Source organism: Oryzias latipes, chromosome 2 (assembly GCF_053564925.1).
Source record: "Oryzias latipes strain Hd-rR chromosome 2, Olatipes_Hd-rR_3.1".
Classification (NCBI taxonomy): Eukaryota; Metazoa; Chordata; class Actinopteri; order Beloniformes; family Adrianichthyidae; genus Oryzias; species Oryzias latipes.
This window is the reverse complement of record NC_136238.1, coordinates 5,174,119-5,192,762: the sequence shown is the minus strand read 5'-3', so window position 1 is coordinate 5,192,762 and position 18,644 is coordinate 5,174,119. Positions and strand designations below refer to the sequence as shown.

The window sequence follows — 18,644 nt, the reverse complement described above, 5'->3', positions numbered from 1 at the left end:
TGTTATCTTCTGCATTGTGAATTATTGAACAGGGTTATCGTATTTGGCAGGAAGGATTTCTGGTACCGGGCAGTTTTGGAGCGGAGCTGTCTGAGCCTTCTAGAGAAGGAGCTCCGCTGTTTGTCCAGAACAGGGTGGAGAGGATGCTCTGGGTTGTCCATGATGGATAAGAGCTTGTTCAGTGACCTCCTCTCCATCACCTCCTTAGTTCTCTTTATAAATGTCCATCATGAGAAAAATCATAAAAGAACATGATGGAAAACACCAAAATCAGGATTTTCTTTGGAGCAGGTCCAGATTTAATTCAACCTGAGGACATTAAACAACATTAAATCACAAATGTAGACATAAATGTATAAAACTAAAGGTATTTGACATTTTTTTTGTTGATAATTGGAGCATTTTTGATAAATTCCTGTAATTGTTTCTACAGTAGAATAAGAAAATATTTGGAAACCTTTATTTTAGTCTATAACCTTCCTATTATCGTTAATTGTTATTTTTAATAATATCTTCAACTCGTCCGTCTGTCTCCGGTGCGACTTCCGGGTTCAGAACCGGAAGAAGTCTGCAGACCTTCGGCGGTTCCTTTGAACACCTGTGATTCATAACGGCAGCACGCGGGCTTTTCAAAATCAATCAATCGATACCACTGTAGTATTGATATTGATCGATAGCGTCCAGAAGCTTCAATACTGTGATGAAAGATTCCTCTCGCCGCCGGTGGAACGGCGTCAGCACGCATGCGCGCTGTCTGTGTGTGTGACGGCTCCTCTACAAGGTCGCATGCAGCGCGCATGCGTGAACATGAAGCGCTTCATAAATCCATAAAATAACGTCTGTCAGCACGTCACATCACGTTTGTGATCACTTCACATGTCGTCAGAAAAGGTTGCATTCAGACAGATGACGGCATATGACGTCATGACTACGACTGTTTAGCAGGTAATGAGGTCATTCAGGGTCAGATGACAACATGAAACTTCACCTCCAAAGTCTTTGAATAAGACCATCTGAGCAACTCACGGAATCAAATCGGTTGGAGAGAAACTAGTGGAAGGGAATACAGAAAGAGAAGAAGCGACAAGAGAGACTCAAAGCAGCAAAGGAACAGTTCCAGAAATTCTAAAAGAAAGTTTGAAAATGTCTCTGAAAGAAATCAGCCAAAGTACGCAGAAAATCCTGACCCAGAACTCCATCATGGTCAGCCAGATGGAGAAGATTGGCAAAAACCTGTCCAACGTGAAGGATCTGGAGAGCACCCGCAAGAACCTGAAGAGGGAGAGGAAAGCTACTGCTCAGAGAAACCGAGAGCTGCTGAAATCCCTGCAGACCCTGAACACACAAGTTCAGCAACAGATGAAGATCCAGGAGAAATGTGAGGCAGAAAGACAGACAATCGCTGCCTTCTCTGAGAACATCCGTGAAAGCAAAGAGGAAATGGTGGCTCTGAGGTCCAAACTCTGGCTGGACGAAGAGCTGAAACTGGAGCAGGAGCGGGTGAAACAGGAGAGGAAAATCATGGAGAAGAAGTCTGCAGTTCTGAAAGCCGAGCTGCAGAAGCTGCAGAAAAAGGTCGGCCACCAAGCCGTCCTGGAAATGGACTACAAGCTGGAGTTCAACCATTTCCACGCTCTGGAAGAGGAGACCGCCGCTCTGAAAACGGAGCTTCAGAAGCTGCAGACAGAAATCCTGGAGCGAGACCAACTGAGAGAAGAGTTCCCCGCCATGGTTGAAGAACGATGCCGTTTGGAGGAACTCAAGAAAGAGCTGCAGGCAGAGCTGTCCCAGCTGAGAGAGCAGCCCAACGACGCCATCCAGCTCCGCATGCTGCACCAGAGACTCAGCCTGGAGCTGATGCAGCTCAGAAAAGAAACCAAAGACCTGCAGAGGAGACGGGAAGGAGTCCAACGCTCCTTTCAGGGTGTGGAGGAGATGCAATCTGCATGTCAGCATCTCCAAGCTCAAACCAGGAAGGCGGTCCAGATCAACTCTGACCTCTCAGAGGAAATCTCCAGACTGGAACAGGAAGTCAGTCTTCATTTGGATTTGGAGGACAGAGTCTGTGCCGCCAGAGAGGAAAGAGAGAGGATGGAGAAGGAAACTCTCTCTCTCCAGGGAACAATCCAAGAGCTGCACCTCCAGATGCAGCAGTTCCAGCAGCAAACGGAGGTTCTGCAGCAGGAACGTCAGACGCTGCAGAACCGACGCCACCAAAGAGACCAGATGAGGGAGGAGTACTCCAGAATGCTGGAGGACATCTGCTGCCTGCAGAACCAGCAGGCAGGTCTGGACACGGAAATCTCACGCCTGAAAGTGGAAGAGATTGAAGCTCAGGAGTGGATGGAAGAGTTCAAGAAGCAAAAGGCTGCAGCAGATGTTCTTCAGCTGGAGAACCAGGACCTCCAGAAAACCAAGGAGGACCTGACAGAGTCCATCAGGAACATCCTCACAGACCAGGAGGAAGCAAGCCTCCAGGAGTCTTCATCCTCCTCTTCATCAGGCATCCAAAATGATGAGGAGGTCAGTTCTGATGAAGAGCTCCAGAGGACTTCAGATGATGAGGAGCTCCAGAATCTCTCAGATGACGAAGAGTCTGTGAAATCCATTAAAGGAACAGTCTTCATCACTGAAAAGAAAGTTTCTGTCTCTTCACTGACTGAGGAAGACCAAGAGAAAAAAGAGGAAGATGATGAGGAGTATGAGGACATCAGTTTTGATGAAGATGAAGAGTTCCGGATAACTTCAGATGAGGAAAAGCTCCAAAGTTCTTCAGATGATGAAGAGCTCCAGAAACTCTCCGATGATGAAGAGTCTGCGAATGCCATTAAAGGAACAGTCTTCATCACTGAAAAGAAAGTTTCTGTCTCTTCACTGACTGAGGAAGACCAAGAGAAAAAAGAGGAAGATGATGAGGAGTATGAGGACATCAGTTTTGATGAAGATGAAGAGTTCCGGATAACTTCAGATGAGGAAAAGCTCCAAAGTTCTTCAGATGATGAAGAGCTCCAGAAACTCTCCGATGATGAAGAGTCTGTGAATGCCATTAAAGGAACAGTCTTCATCACTGAACTGACTGAGGAAGACCAACAGAAAAAGGAGGAAGAATGTGAGGAAGAGGATGAAGACAAAAATGAGGACATCAGATCTGATGAAGAGCTCCCCGATGAAGAGTCTGTGAATTCCATTAATGGAACAGTCTCCATCACTGAAAAGAAAGTTTCTGTCTCTTCACTGACTGAGGAAGACCAAGAGAAAAAAGAGGAAGATGATGAGGACCTCAGTTCTGATGAAGAGCTCCAGAATACTTCAGATGATGAGCAGTGTGAGGAGGAATATGAGGAAGAGTGTGAGGAGGAAGAATATGAGGACATTGGTTCTGATGAAGAGCTCCAGAATCCTTCAGATGATGAAGAGTCTGTGAAATCCATTAAAGGAACAGTCTTCATCACTGAAAAGAAAGTTTCTGTCTCTTCACTGACTGAGGAAGATGAAGAGAATAAAGAGGAAGATGATGAGGACCTCAGTTCTGATGAAGAGCTCCAGAATACTTCAGATGATGAAGAGTCTGTGAATTCCATTAAAGGAACAGTCTTCATCACTGAAAAGAAAGTTTCTGTCTCTTCACTGACTGAGGAAGATGAAGAGAATAAAGAGGAAGACGATGAGGACCTCAGTTCTGATGAAGAGCTCCAGAATCTCTCAGATGATGAAGAGTTCTGGAATACTTCAAATGATGAGCAGTGTGAGGAGGAATATGAGGAAGAGTGTGAGGAGGAGGAATATGAGGGAGAGGAGGAATATGAGGACTTTGGTTCTGATGAAGAGCTCCAGGATCCTTCAGATGATGAAGATTCTGTGAGTTCCAAGGAAGGAACAGGCTCCATCAGGAACATTAGGACATAAACATGAGGAACACTTTTAGATCACTAGTAGGAAACAAAGATTAGGAATCTGTTTAGAGGATTAGACATCCAGATTAGGAATCTGTTTAGAGGATTAGACATCCAGATTAGGAATCTGTTTAGAGGATTAGACATCCAGATTAGGAATCTGTTTAGATGATTAGACATCCAGATTAGGAATCTGTTTAGATCGTAGTAGGAAAGGGGTTTTTAGGATCCTATTTTAGACTCTGTAGGTTTGTTCTCTTCTTTGTTTTTGGGTTTATCTTAGCTAACAGCAGAGCTCCAACATTAGCATGTGAGCTTTCAGCCTTTCAGTTTGATTCTTCCTCCAATCAGGAGGAATTTCTAAAATGTTTTCATCACAAAGTAAAAAAAAACATACAAACTTTTTGTTTGTTAAAATATTTTATTTCATTATTAGTCAAAGTATTTTTGATCCACTTGGGATTTTAAACCAGATCCTCTTCCAGGGAAGTGGAACCTTCAACCCAACCGTTTCCATCTAAAAATGCCGTCACCATGGTAACCGGCAAAGACACTGAAGGTTGTTGTTGAATGGAAGTCCCAGCAGTCTTTCCCGCTCTAGTGCTCTTTGGATCAGCACTGTGGCTTCACTGGAAGAGGATCCAGTTGGCACGGGTTCTCTCCGGGCGCTCCGGCTTCCCCGATCCAAAAAGAATTGAAGAGTTTTGAGAAAATGGGATTGTCTTTGTCTGTAGAGAAGCTCAGGAGCAATGCCAGGACAGTAAAGCAAGGCATTAGGCGCTTTATCACTTCATAATTTTTTTATTCATTTTTATTTCCGGTGCTTCCTCAGCTGGAACCTCTCCCTCTGGGACGGCTGCTGTTCAGCCACTGCGGCTCTGGGTGGGGACCTGCATCACCGCTTAGCTGTGGTGGAGCGGTCCCCGCCTGTGATGTTGCATTTGGCTGTCTATGCGGCTGTTCACAGGGGGGGAGGTTCCAATTACTAGCGTTTCCCGCATCATGTTTTTGTGCTCAGCCTATGTTTTACAGCCTATTTTTCATTGTCATTTTCCATCAGTTGGAGAGTGGGAGGTGTGAAAGGCGTGGGGGGCTAGGTACGGGGAGGGGGGCCCTATTATTTATTTATTAATGCTTGCTTGTTTTTATATTTTGTTGTTTTAATGTAAAGCACTTTGTGTTATATTTTTATATGAAAAGTGCTTTATAAATAAAGTTTGATTTGATTTGATTTGATAATTTTTAATAATAATACAATCATTCCTAAAACAAATAAAAACACGATAAATAAAGTATATAAAGTACTTTGATGGTATTTGGAATATTTGAGGTTCTTGCGTGTTTTAATGCAACCACATGTGGAACCACTCAGTGCTCACATGTGCCGGTCCCAAGTCCGGATAAATGCAGAGGGTTGTTGGATGGACGTCCCACAGAAAAAACCAAACCAAAAAAAAGTAAATAAAAGACAAAAAGGGCCGGGAGGCCTGAGGAGACCTACGGGGCCCCGTAGAGGCCTGAGGAGGGCCAGGGAAGCCTGAGGGGGCCTCAAGGGGGCCTCAAACATTAAGCACATGGATACTTTGTCTCGGTTCAGAGAGGTCTTCACAGAGAGGAGGGGGGAGGACAGGGGGGCTAATCTGCAGTATGTGAGCAGAATCTACTGATCCATGTACTTCTTTTTATTTTATGAACATATTAATAAATGATCCAACTGAGAGATACTTTGAACCATTTTGTCTGTACAAGAGTCAACATACGTGAATAGAAAATCTAAACATTCAGATCATGGAACAAACCACCCACCCCCGCCCCATCCCAGCATGAAAATCAGACAGAGAATAAAAATAATATTGACATAGATCAGTAGACCACAGACACAAACTCATCCCGGTAACAGATCTAAATGTGAAAAGTAGTGAATGAAACATTTGTCGTCAAATGTGTGCGTGCGTCCTCTCAATGTGTATTTAATTTTCTCTGATTTAAAAAAAAACATCCCATCATTTATTCATTTGTGAAATAGATGGACATTTAATAGATTTCCAATTAACGGCCGACGTCTTGCTAGCAGAGATGTGAATGCTATGATGTCTTTTTGTACTGATCCTTGTACTTCTACTTTGTTCCCAACATGAATTAAACTTTACTAAATTCTATTGAATTTCATTGTGATCTGTGAGATTTTCAGAGCGTGACTCGTGGGCGCTTTAAGTGGTCCTCGCAGGCGACCAATGCGCCCGCGGGCACGGCTGTGGTGACCCCTGATGTGATGGAAACGGGGATAATGGTACGTTCCATTTGATGTCTATGATGTCCGTTCAGGTGGCTGTACCAGCCTCGAGGGACCTGCAGACACACCTGTACTCCTCTCTATGACCCTCCATGAACCCTCCCACCCAGAAACCTGGAGCACCTGTACAGGAACATGTGACTAAGACTTCAAGTATGACATGAAAGGAACAGTCTCCTCTGAGGATCTCTCTCTGCAGAGATCCTCAGATCTCCTCCTCTGTTCTCCAGTTTCTCCTGATTTCTTCCCAAACTCTTGGTTGGAGCCCGGCTGGGTTTAAAGGAGAACATGCAGTGGGAGCTGTCCGGATGGTGGTGCTGAAACCTTCTGGAGGCTGAGACACAAAGACATCAGCTTGAAATGTTGAGCATGAAATCAGAAATCCAGTGAATGGATGACAGAGAAAGACGTTCAACATGAAGGAAGCTTTGTGGGACATGTTCCAAAATCTGATTGGACAGAGAGCCATGACTCACCTCTCTGGCCAATCAGAGCGCTCCACCAATGTTCTCATTTCTTCATTAAACTTAATATTCCAACCAAGCTGTCCAGCATCAGCTGTTCTGTTGTGGAGGCGTGTTGATTGGTGAGGCTGAACTACGTCTTTGGACCTAAACTGTGATGAGACACATTTCCATTCCAGCTGACATCCTTTCTGTTCAGCATTAGATGGAGAAATATGACCATCAGAACCTCTGAAAGTTCTGGTTCTAGATCCTCTGTGGTCTGAGTGTTTATGGTGAACAGTTCTTCATCACAGCTCTTCATGGAGTAAGGTTCTAAAGGTTCTGTCTCCAGGTTTGTTAATGCTAAGTCCAGCACTAAACCCGTTCTGCATTAGTGAAAGGCGGGAACTTTTTTAGAGAGAGAGAGAGAGAGAGAGAGAGAGAGAGAGAGAGAGAGATTTATGTTGGTTATGTTAAACACACAAACTTAAAACATCAACATAAACACTGATCAACATGAACAGAAAAAGGTGTCTGGTGAAGCCAAGGCTTCTATCTACCTACAAATTGATAGAACCTAAATAAAAAAAACAAAAAAAACAAAAACACTTCTCAAAATTACTTCACAACCACCAGAGTCTCTCAGTCCAGAAGGTATTTGGATAGATTTGAAATGCTCTTCTAGTCGGTCGTTGAATGGAAAGTGTTGACGTTTGTTCCAGGCAGCAGATTTGAATATGCAGCTGTTTGGCGCCCTCTCGTGGCAGTCACCGGTAACTGCAGCTGCTGTGCATCCTGCAGGTTTGTTTCCCGTCCGCCGATGGAAAATGATTTTTTTCAGACTTTATTGACAAACACCATAATACAACAACAATGTGAATGTCTCAGGGGGAATAGAAATGTGTACAAATTGTAGATGAATATAAAAATTAAAACAGAAAAAAAAAATTATAATTATATATATATATATATATATATATATATATATATATATATATATATATATATATATATATATATATATAGGTTAGGTTATATATATATAACCTAACCTATATATATATATATTAGGTTATATATATATAACCTAACCTGACAGAATCAAATGTAAAAGGATTTATGCTAATGTTACAAGCAAACATGTTTTCCATGCAACTGGAATTGTCACAATAACTAAATGATGAGTTATTTAACATCGAGTAGTTGCGTTTGCTTTTCGTTATTTGGTTACATGTATAAGTTATATCTGGCCCTTTGAGGACAACCACTATGCTGCTGTGGCCCTCGGCGAAAATGAGTTTGACACCCCTGCCTTATTGACACAGCGCCCCCTACAGCAGGGGTGTCAAACTCATTTTGGTTCGGGGGCCACATTCAAGGCGTCTGATCCCAAGTGGGCCGGAGCAGTAACATAAAAGCAAAAAACATATTTATTTATTTATTTTTACTCAGTTGGTAAAAAATAAATAAGCCTAATCACTTATTATTACACATTCATTCACAGAGGCCAATGGATGTAAAATAAAATGCATTTCACTTAAAAAATTAGTTTATTTAATTTTATTCAGACTGAATATTTTACATCTGACACTGAATCAATCCTTATAATAAACTCAAGAGGAGCTACGGAAAAAAATAAAACACCTGCCTAAAATGTAAATGTGTAAATCAATGAATAATTAAACTAAATCAAACTTGCAAACATTTGTGAACATAAGAAGAATTTGGAGTTAACCTCCTTTCTCTCCTGACACTTCAGCGAGCAATCAATATCAGGATTCAGATCCTGTGCAGAAACATGTTTACTGTCATTCAAGTGTGCAAAACACAGTGAAATGTCCAAGAATCTTTTCCTGGTTTCTGCCTCAATTTTGTGGCAACACCTGCCTTCTTCCTGACCTTTGATGGAGCGCCATCAATGAAATCTTTTGGATGTTTGCTCCAACCTGTCTGTAATTAGGTGTCCATCACTGCTCCATCACTGACGTCAAGCTGCAGTAAATGCAGACGGTTGTTTTTTCAGTCCAGCTTTTAGTTCGTAAATCTTCTCTTTTCTTAACTGCAAATAGTGAAACTTTCCTCATTGTCTCATAGTGGTACTGAATATTATATTCTTTGAGCACTGAGACCTATTGATGACATAACAAGCATGCAGGTTTGCATTCAACTCCGTAAACAAATAAAACTTTATCCATTTTTCCTGGAAAGCTCAGCCCTTCACTTCAACCCTTTTTTTTCTCTTTGACAACATTTTGGTCATTAGGGTGTCGCTACTGATCATTCTTATAACAATGTGACAGCAGTGGGGCTTGCGGGGAATTAAACTACATCTAATTCAGACACAGAGCCGTTAGGTTTCACTTTTGGCAGATGTAAAGATATGCATTTTCACCTGTTTTGCTTATTCTTTGCTCCCCTAGTGGCGGGATTGCACATTTCGGTTATTTCTTTAAAAAATCATAACTTGCCACAGGAATGGACTACAAACGTGCTTGTTGTTTTAAACATTCTTATAATTTTTACTCTTCATGACTGGGCTGGATTGAACCATCTGGTGGGCCTCAGTCTCAGGCGTGAGGGGTTTAGTGTGGCACTCCAGGTTTTAGAAAGTCAAATGAATCTCTAACACCTTAGATTTCAAGTTCAAACTAAGTCAATCCATTTTGAATGAAATAGTCGTATCCTTTTCAAATCAGAAAGAATTGATTTAGGAATCCATCTCTGTAAAGGATCAAATCCAAACTAGTTCATATTCATCTCAACTTGAGATTTTTCAGTCTATTTATTGGACTAAAGTGAAATGTTTGTCCAGAGTTTAGTCTATTCTGCTGCCGATGCAAAGAAGTTCATCAAAAACAAACCAATGAAAGATTCTGTTTCCCCCCAAACTAAATGACATCGGTTAGGATTTAGTGGGGGGGGGGTCATGTCCCCAAACACAAATTATTTGGACAAAAATAAACATAAGTAGAAAAATAGAAACCCGTCATGACCAACATTTACTCTTTTCATCATCATCTTTGGTCTCAGAATGAAAAACACAATAGAATAAAACTATTTTCTATGCCAAATTCAATATGCATAAATATTAATGTATAGCCCCCCCACCCCACCCCCAATTTACAATAGTTATTAGTGAATTTCAAATCCAGTTAAAATAATTCAAACTGGTAGAGGAGCCAAAAAAAACCTTCTTTTGTTCAAATGTTTGATGTTCAGTCATGTTTTTTTGAAAGTTCCAATTGTTCAATGAAAAACAATAGAAGCTAAAAAAGGGAAAAGGGTTTGTCGTGCCGCCATTGGCTCTGAAGCAGCAACCAGGTCAAGATGTTCCACACTCTGAAAAAAACCTGACACTTAGTGGGAGTTTTCTGCAGTGATGTGATGCAGCCAGAACAGTTTAGTGTTATTGGCTTGATCAGAAGGGTGAGGGTTCAAATCCCACCATTGATAAAAAAAAAATAGCTTTTTTCAGACTTTGAAGTCATCTTCACCTCATGAGAACCAAGAGCTGCTGCTCTAACGCAGACATAAGAGTTCAGGGAAATCCTGCCTGACCTTAATTTGACCTTTGAAGGTTCAAATTCCACTTAGTCTCTTGGTAAATAATCTAACAGGTTTATTCTCTTTTTTTTCTCATAATTTAGATGACCTGCAGCTCTGATGCAGTCAGAACAGCATAGAGTTATTGGCTTGAATAGAGGAGTTGGAGGCAGAGTGAGCAGAAGGGTGAGGGTTCAAATCCCACTGAGAGTCTTTGATCAGAAGATCATCATTTTTTCTCAGAGTGGAACATCTTCACCTCATCAGAACGAGGAGCTGATAATGATAATGCTGAGACTATCTGCTGCCTCTGCAGTTGTGCTGTTCGCCTCTCAGACTATGGAAGCCAATCTGCATCATAAATAAAAAGCAAAGTCATAACTAGAAATGCTTTTTCATTTTCAAAATGTAGCTGCATCAAATGCCACAAAATTAAAAGGAAAAAGCAATATTTATATATTATTATTATTATTATTATTATTATATATATATATATTTCAAAATGCTTTTTCATTTTCTACTTAAAACCGCTTATTCTGTGTCATTATTAAAATGAAAATGCAAAGCGGGGATTGCATTTGCATTTTAACATCCACCCTGGGAAACTTGTCGCAAAATTCTTTCTCACTGAGCATTACCAGAAGAGCATACAAAAGCCTGAGGGTTCAAATCCCACTGAGAGTCTTTGTTCAGAAGATCATCATTTTTTCTCAGAGTGGAACATCTTCACCTCATCAGAACCACCAGCTGCAGGTCTGGTTCAGACAATAGGATTCAGGAAAAACACAGCTGACCATTAAACACCAGCTTGATGGTTCAAATCCCAACTTTCATCTAAAACATTTCTCAGAGTGTGGAACATCTTCTCTCATCAGAACCACCAGCCGCTCCTCTAAGACAGACTGATGGCTTCAGGGAAATGATGCCTGACCTCAATTCCCAACTGTGAGGGTTCAAATCCCACTGAGTATCTCTGTCATTTTCTTCAAAGTGGAGAACATCTTCACCTTAAATGAGAGACCAGCTGCTGATTTGACACAAGCAGAACAGCTCAGCGTTGTAGAGTTGATCTAACAAGCAGATGAGTGAGGGTTCAAATCCCACCGCATGGATTTGGAAAGAAACTCTCCAAGTTTTTTCAGAGAGTCTAACATCTTCGCCTCATCAGAACGAGGAGCTGCAGTTCTGGTCTAGGAAGTATAGCACAGTGGTAGAGAAGAGGCTATTATGGGTGGGAGTGCAGGGTTCAATTCCAAACTTGGGACAGAGGCAGTAACTTCCCTCTGTCAGACTGAAGGTCAATCAAGGTCAGTGGAGTTTGTCTGGTTGGCAAAGGTCAAGGAAATGGGAGAAAGCAGCAGCAGATGCTAGAAAAGGTTGGAGGATAGAGAAGAGCAGCACAGATGGAGTGAAGGAGGAAGGATGAGGGGCTGGTCACAGAAAAGAAACATGGAAAACAACAGAAACATGTGACCAGCCCCTCTGGGGGAGGAAGACATAGGCTAAACAAAGGGAAAAAAGGTTAGAGAATATTTGGCTTTTGGAATAAACTAAAATGTATCTGGGTTGGGGGGAATTATAAACTTTCAAAACACACCTCCCTCTATCTCCACCTTCATCCTTTCCCTCCTTCACTCCTCCTATCATCTCCCCCATGCTCCCTTTGGAAACTGACCACATTAGTCTTCTTCCTCTCATTTCCTCCTTTGTGGCCAGTTTCCACCCCCCCCACTAACCCCCCCTCCACTGACTTACCAATGAATCCTATCATTTGTTTCTTCCTGTTGAATTCTCTTTAGTTCTTGTTTTTAGATGACAGAGGTAAGTTACTGCCTCTGTCTCCAGCTGGGAATTGAACCCTTTTCCTAGTTAATAACCTGCTCTCTACCACTGAGCTATTCTACCTAGACTGGAGCTGCAGCTCCTCGTTCTGATGAGGTGAAGACAGTCTACATTGTGGAAAAACTAGGAGTTTCTTTCCAAAGATACTTAGCAGGATTTGAACCCTCAACCTTTTGCATTGGTGGTCTGATGTGTTTCCACTGAGCCCTCATGGCTGGAACAGAGCAGTAGCTGGTCGTTCTGATGAGGTGAAGACGTTCCAGACTCTGAAAAAACTGTTGATGGATTTAGAAAGACATTAGGAGGGAATTGAACCCTCAGTCTTCTGCTCCCAGGATCAAGTGGTTCCCACTGAGCTGATCTGTCTGCAGCAGATCAGCAGCTGGTCTCTGTTTTGAAGTGAAGATGTTCCACACTCTATTCAAAAAACACTTTTTTGGACCATACTTTGTGGGATTTGAACCCTCTCTCTTTGATTGAAAGGTCAGCCGTGCCTCCACTGAGCCGTTGTGTCTGCAGCACAGCAGCAGATGGACTCCTAGTTTCTTTTTGTGAACTTGTCCAACAGCTGAGCAAACAGATGAATCTGGGTCATGGGCATTTATGTAGATCTCCTGAATGTAACAGACAATCTAGTGACTCCTAAAGAATATTCATTGTGTTTGATGCTGTTTCCACAGAAATATGGCAAATGTTCAAAACAACTGCTACGAATTAAGAAAAGCCCCCCATGGATGCAACTGACACCCCCACAGGAAAAATGTGTTTTACCCCCACCCACAAGAATAACAACAAATAAATACGTGTGTTGTTTCAAAGTGATGTCATTTCTGTACTAAAACCTACTGGAGACGTTTTGTTCCTGACAGTTTCTGGAGGAAAGGCTGGAGTGTGACCCAAACATTTATGATAAATAATAAAATGAAAGAAGTTTCTTTGAAAATAATTCACTACATTCACTACATTTACCCCCCCCCCCCCCCCCCAATCAATTCATGCTAAAATACATTAAAACAATTGATTCTAACTGTACTTTTTGCAGAGAATATCCAGAAACAATTAACCATCTTTTTTGGAATTCTACTGAAATTAGAATTTTTAGAAAAAGTTTTTACAATTTATTAGACATCATATTCACCCCAACTTTACTGTAAAGTTTAAATATATAATTTTTGGCTTTCATAATAAAAACTTGAACTCGAACAAAAAACTCATAATTAATTGTATTATTATTTTTGTTAAATTTTATATTCATAAATGTAAATATTCTTCATCTTCTATTTATTTCTCCTGTGTTAATCAAACAAATATAAATGTATATCGGTAACATCTCCAAGAGTCTTAATCAGAAAGCTGTATGTTTATATGAAAGTTGTAGAAACCTGAATGTTTTTATGTAAATGCATGTTATATGTCTGCTCCCCTGGAATATCTGAAGCTTAGTTTGTAAAATTGTGTTTTGCAATGCAATTCCACTTTGTACAATAAAGATGTAAAAAAACAATGTTTGCAAAGGATTGTGGGAATGCAGGTGTGCCGGAATTTCCGGGTGACACGCGCTTGTTTCTTCAGGTGAGGACAATAAATGAGGAAACATCAGACATTCTTGTCAGAGAGAACATTGACTCAGTTCAAGTTTTCCTTCAAGACCAGAAGTCAAACGAAAGTCCCGTGACGTCACAGACCGGATCGGCCACTTTCGATGAAGATCGGGTATTTCCGTGGAGCTGAACATCCACATTTGAAGGACATTTCTTTCTGTTGGTGGAAGTCAAACATGTTTCCATCAGAAAAGGAAAGTTTCCACTAGAAATGACAGGATTGTAATCTGTTAGTGGAAGTGAGGTCATTCTAAGCCTCCACAGCTTTCTGCAGAGTTTAAAGGTTTAGACTCATTCCTGCAGGTTTATTGATCCATCATTGGGACCAGAGATACTGGCTCTACAGAAGTCCTAGTTCTGAACTGATCAGGATTCCAAATGTGGGTCAATAACTGAGTCCTTGTGAGTCAACTTGATACTTTTATTGATGAAAGCAGAACTCCTCTTTGTTTGGAGTTGGAGCAAGCAGAGTACAGGAATGCAACCTGTGAGCAGCACAGAACAGGATCAGCTGATCTAGATAAGCGGCTCTGCTGCAGTAAAGCCAGATGTTCAGTGGGATTCAGAGAAGGTCAGCAGGACATTTCACTGTCGCCTCAGGAATCCAGACATCAGAAACCAGGCTCTGCTATGTAACCACCAAAGTGAACAGGCCGGTTGTTGTTGTCACACTGGACCAACAGCTTCCTGTTAGTCAGGAGAATGCCTTCATATTGGCAGTTGGGTTTCTTGGCATCGTTGTGCTTCAGTTTGCAGTTGATGAGTGTGAACATTTTCTTGCTCTCCATCATTTGACTTTGACTGTTTAGGGTTCCCTCACTTGTACAGATTTTTTCGACTTCAGCCAGGTCAGAGGCAATGAAAGTGTTGATTCTTTTACAGTTGTTGTTGTCGTAAATGTTCTTGTCTTTTATCACTGAGTCACATTTGTTGTTTACCGTTGTTACCATGTCTGTCATGTCTATGTCTATGTGCTTCCTGCAAAAACTTTCATATGTAGCCATAGAAGAGTCAGCAAAGAGCATGAGGATCAGCAAACAGCTCAGCAGGATCTTCATGGTCACCTGGAAGCAGAAACAACAACATCTGTTGGTTTTTCAGCTTTTCTACCAAAGCAGCTGCAGATCCTCAACACTTTCTTCCAGAAAGCGTTTAGCCATGACATTCCTGGAATTCCCTGTTTCATCCCCAAAGAAGGACCAGGACCTTCTGTTCTAAACGTCTGTCTGTCTCCGTTCAGAAGAAGGAACCAGCAGATAAAGCAGTTTTCTAAGGACACTTTCAAAGTCCCTCAAACTGAAAGGTCTGAAAGGAACTCCAGACTTTCTGGAGAGTGAACTGATGGCTGATGGTCTCACCCACAGTCTCTGGTTCTTCAGGAGCTTCAGAACGGGATGCTGGACCCACGCTGGTTCAGGCAGGAGGACCTCTGAGGCGTCAGCTGCTGAAGGTCTTCAGTCTCTGAAGATCTCACAGGCTCTTTATAGAGAGCAGACGGACAGGAAACGTCTGCAGGGACAGATGCAGATCAGAGAAAGGGAAGTGAAGATGAGGAAGAAGTTCCACATTCAGGAGAAAAGTTTCTCAGCAAAACTGTTTCCTTCAGGTTTCCTCTCTTCAGCCTGACTGTTAGAAATGAAGAATCATGTTCAGACTGACAGTCATGTCAGATTTAGCAACAGAGGTGGTTTCTAGATGTTCATCAGAGGTTAGGTTAGAGGTGTTTCCCATTTAGACTTTGGGGTTTCCAGTTATCTGACGATGTTGAAACCTTGGCATGTGCCGAGCAGAGACAGCAGAACCCTGTGTTGGTCATCTTATCGCTTTAAGGAAAATCACATGACCAGAACAGTCCATGTGTCAGAACCAAGTAACCGATACCAACTGATCCAGGGACTCCATGGACGCAGGAACTGCAGCCGATGAGGTGGAGGAACAACCCAAGTCTGAACACAGCTGAGGTTCTGGTGGTCGGCATCATCAGGCGCTGGGATTTAAAGACATCTGATTGGTCACCAGAAATGGACAAAAAATGGACATTTAAAGACCAAAGAGGAAGATCTCCTCCTCTTCCTCCTCGCTCTTCATCCTTCATCTCTGGTCTCTGTCTGACTGTAACTGAGCTTCAAGAGGAGCCTGTGAGGTGATACCATGAACCGCGTAAAGCAGGGATTTGAACTCATTTTGGTTCAGGGCCACATTCTGATCTCAAGTGAGCCGGACCGTAACATTAAAGCCAAATAACTTCTGGTCAGCTGGTTATCTGTGGCTTTGTTTTTGGGTTTGTTCATCTCAGTTGGAAAAATACCAACATGGTACCTAATTACTTATTATGACTCATTCACTCACAGAGGCCAATGGATCTAAAATCCAAAATGACGCTTTGACATGTGGCGTTTTTCGCGTCGGTGTGCACACTCACATTGGTGCCCTTTGTTTAGTCACGAGGCGTTAAACGTCGGCGAATATCACGCGCGAAATTCGTCCCGGTGTGTACGGACCCTAAGAAATAAGGTTGAATACATTTAACTCAATTACTTGTTACCAATAGAAGTAATTCATTTAAGGCGGCAAAATTGGATAAGTTTATATATATATATATGTATATATATATATATATATATATATATATATATATATATATATATATATGTATATGCGTCACAAGGAAATGGAAACAAGATCAGAAACTCATGCGTTTACTTTGTCTGTTATTTTTCTCCAAGCAGAAACTCTCTCTTGATGATGCAGCCGTGTTACTTTTTTGATGGACGTATAATCTTCATACTCCATCATTAAAATCTCCGACTCCGTCTCACTGAAGTATAGCGCTCTCTTTTTTTTTCACCACGCATTTCCTTGGTGACTCCAGAAATCAGAATGTATGAGGTGCCGTGTAGGACATTATTCAGAATTAGCATTCATAAACACATATGAAATCTCTCACACACACTACTGAAAATGCTCACACACATACTACTGAAATTTTCAATAGAAACGACGGAAGGCATTTCAGTAGAGACAGTTTTTTTAAACTTTGTTAGATGGCAATAGTTCATGGCAATAATTCAACCGTTTTTCGTGAGATCATTTTGTATCGTCCCCCGCCCCGCAGGAAAAAAACAGGTATTGGTATTGATATTATTAAAAAGATTCATGTCCCTCCTCCAGCCTCATCTTTTCATGCATTCCTCCTTTGTGTAATGTGCAACTTAATTATTAAATATATTTTCACAAATCCTGTTCGGTTAAAAGTGTGCGTGTGTCCGCGTGCAGACAGACGGCCTGAAGCGCGCTAAACCAGCTGGTAAAGATGCAGGTCAAAGTAAAAAAAAAAATTGTAATGGTTCAACAGAGCTGAAAATCTATGAATGAATTTTTTCCTGATGGAAAAATACTTTTTTTTAGCTTCAGCCATTTCCCGTTTTTGCTGTTCTGGCCTCAGTTGGGCATCGGCACGCAGATCTGAACACCATGCGTGTCTCACGATGAAGCTCGTTTGAGGTTCTTTTCTGCTTTATCAATTGACATCATGTCCCTGCCAGGAAACCTGCTCCTTCCTTCCTCATCCAGTGCAGTGTTGCCAGATAGAGTCACAGCTCTTTCATCCTTCTGCTGCCCCAACTATCGTGCGTGCTCTCTGTGGAATACACTGGGAGCGCGGGGAAAAATAACTCTCAGCTGCAGAGGATTTGAACAGGTGAACAGTGTTGGAAAATATAATCTGTCGCTTTGAGATTACTTTCCTTGTTGCATGTTCAATAAAGTCGAGAAGGAGAAAACCACGGGATTCGGCCGGATTAAGTTTAACAAATTTATTCCCTAACAATATTTCTAAAAAGTAAAAAAGAACTAGAAGGAGCTGCATTTCCAGAAGAAAATGCAGGGTTGAATGCTGTACTGCTTAATGAAAGCTGAATTAGCTGAAGAAAAGGCTGAACTGTACTGGAAGAACCATGAAAAGTTAAAGGTGCAAAAGTCCTAGCAGGAATAAGCTGAAAAAGTTGAACATTGTAATAGTAGAATGGCTGAAATAGGTCAAAATTTGTAGGACTTAAGCATGAAAGCTGAAATTGTTGAAAAAATGGCTGAATTGTTGAAAATTTGAAGATGTTGCTAAAATGGCTAAAAGTACTAGCATTGGAATCAGCATCATCAACTGACTCCAAAAAACACGTTGTTTGAGAGTATTATATTGGTAAAAGCTACATGTTCTAAGTTGATAGAAAATCCACTCTTTTCAAAATGGCGGCTTTTCTATTGATTTTATCTCCATAGAAACCATTTTATGTTTGGGTCGCCTGGAGATGAGGAACAAATCAACGTCGGTTTCAGATGAATCGGAAAAAGTAAACTTTTGGACGTCCTTAGCAACGAGCTTTGTTTGCTAACCACGCCCACATTCCTTATATGTCCAGATCCAGTGAATTTCAATATGTTCAGTTCCAGCCATGGATGAAGTTTATTGCAATATTTGCTTCAGATTTTGTCAAAAAATGCCCAGCAAACAGTAGGTTGTGTTGCCATCCCATAATAATTTCAAAACGTATGTTGAAGTCCAAAGCCTTGTGAGCATTTCAATGTTTGAACGGTGCCTCTAGCTGAAAGCTTGTTAAAGTTATAATGCTTGAAAGCAACAAAGGTTTTCAAGGATTCTCCATGTATTTAAATGAAGCAAAAATCTTGGAAAATCCTGGAATATCTTGAAAAGTTCAAAGATTTGAAAGACTAAAAGTCGTAGCTGAAAGGAATAAGCTGAAAGGGTTGAACATTGTAATAGTAGAATGGTAAAAATAGGTGAAAGTTTGAAGAAGTTTAAAATTGCCTCACATTTTGGCACAAAATGGCCGCCAAACTGTAGGTGGTGTTGCCATCCCATAATAATTTTTAAACCTTATGTTGAAGTCCAAAACCTTGTGAACATTTCAATATTTGAACGGTGTCTCTAGCCAAAAGAATGTTAAAGTTACAATTGTTTAAAGAAGCAAAGGTGTGGCCAATGGAGCAAAAAGATTGGAAAATTCAG

The 18,644-nt window shown here is 41.3% G+C and overlaps 1 long non-coding RNA gene across 1 annotated transcript; it reads right to left on the bottom strand.

Moving 5' to 3' along the window:
* Positions 1–14,025: 14,025 nt before the first annotated feature.
* LOC111946369 (uncharacterized) lies at positions 14,026–15,635 on the bottom strand. The gene is made up of 2 exons (XR_002872049.2): positions 14,977–15,635; positions 14,026–14,682 (listed from the first exon to the last, which is right to left on the bottom strand). It is a non-coding gene; the product is annotated as an uncharacterized LOC111946369 (long non-coding RNA).
* Positions 15,636–18,644: the final 3,009 nt, after the last annotated feature.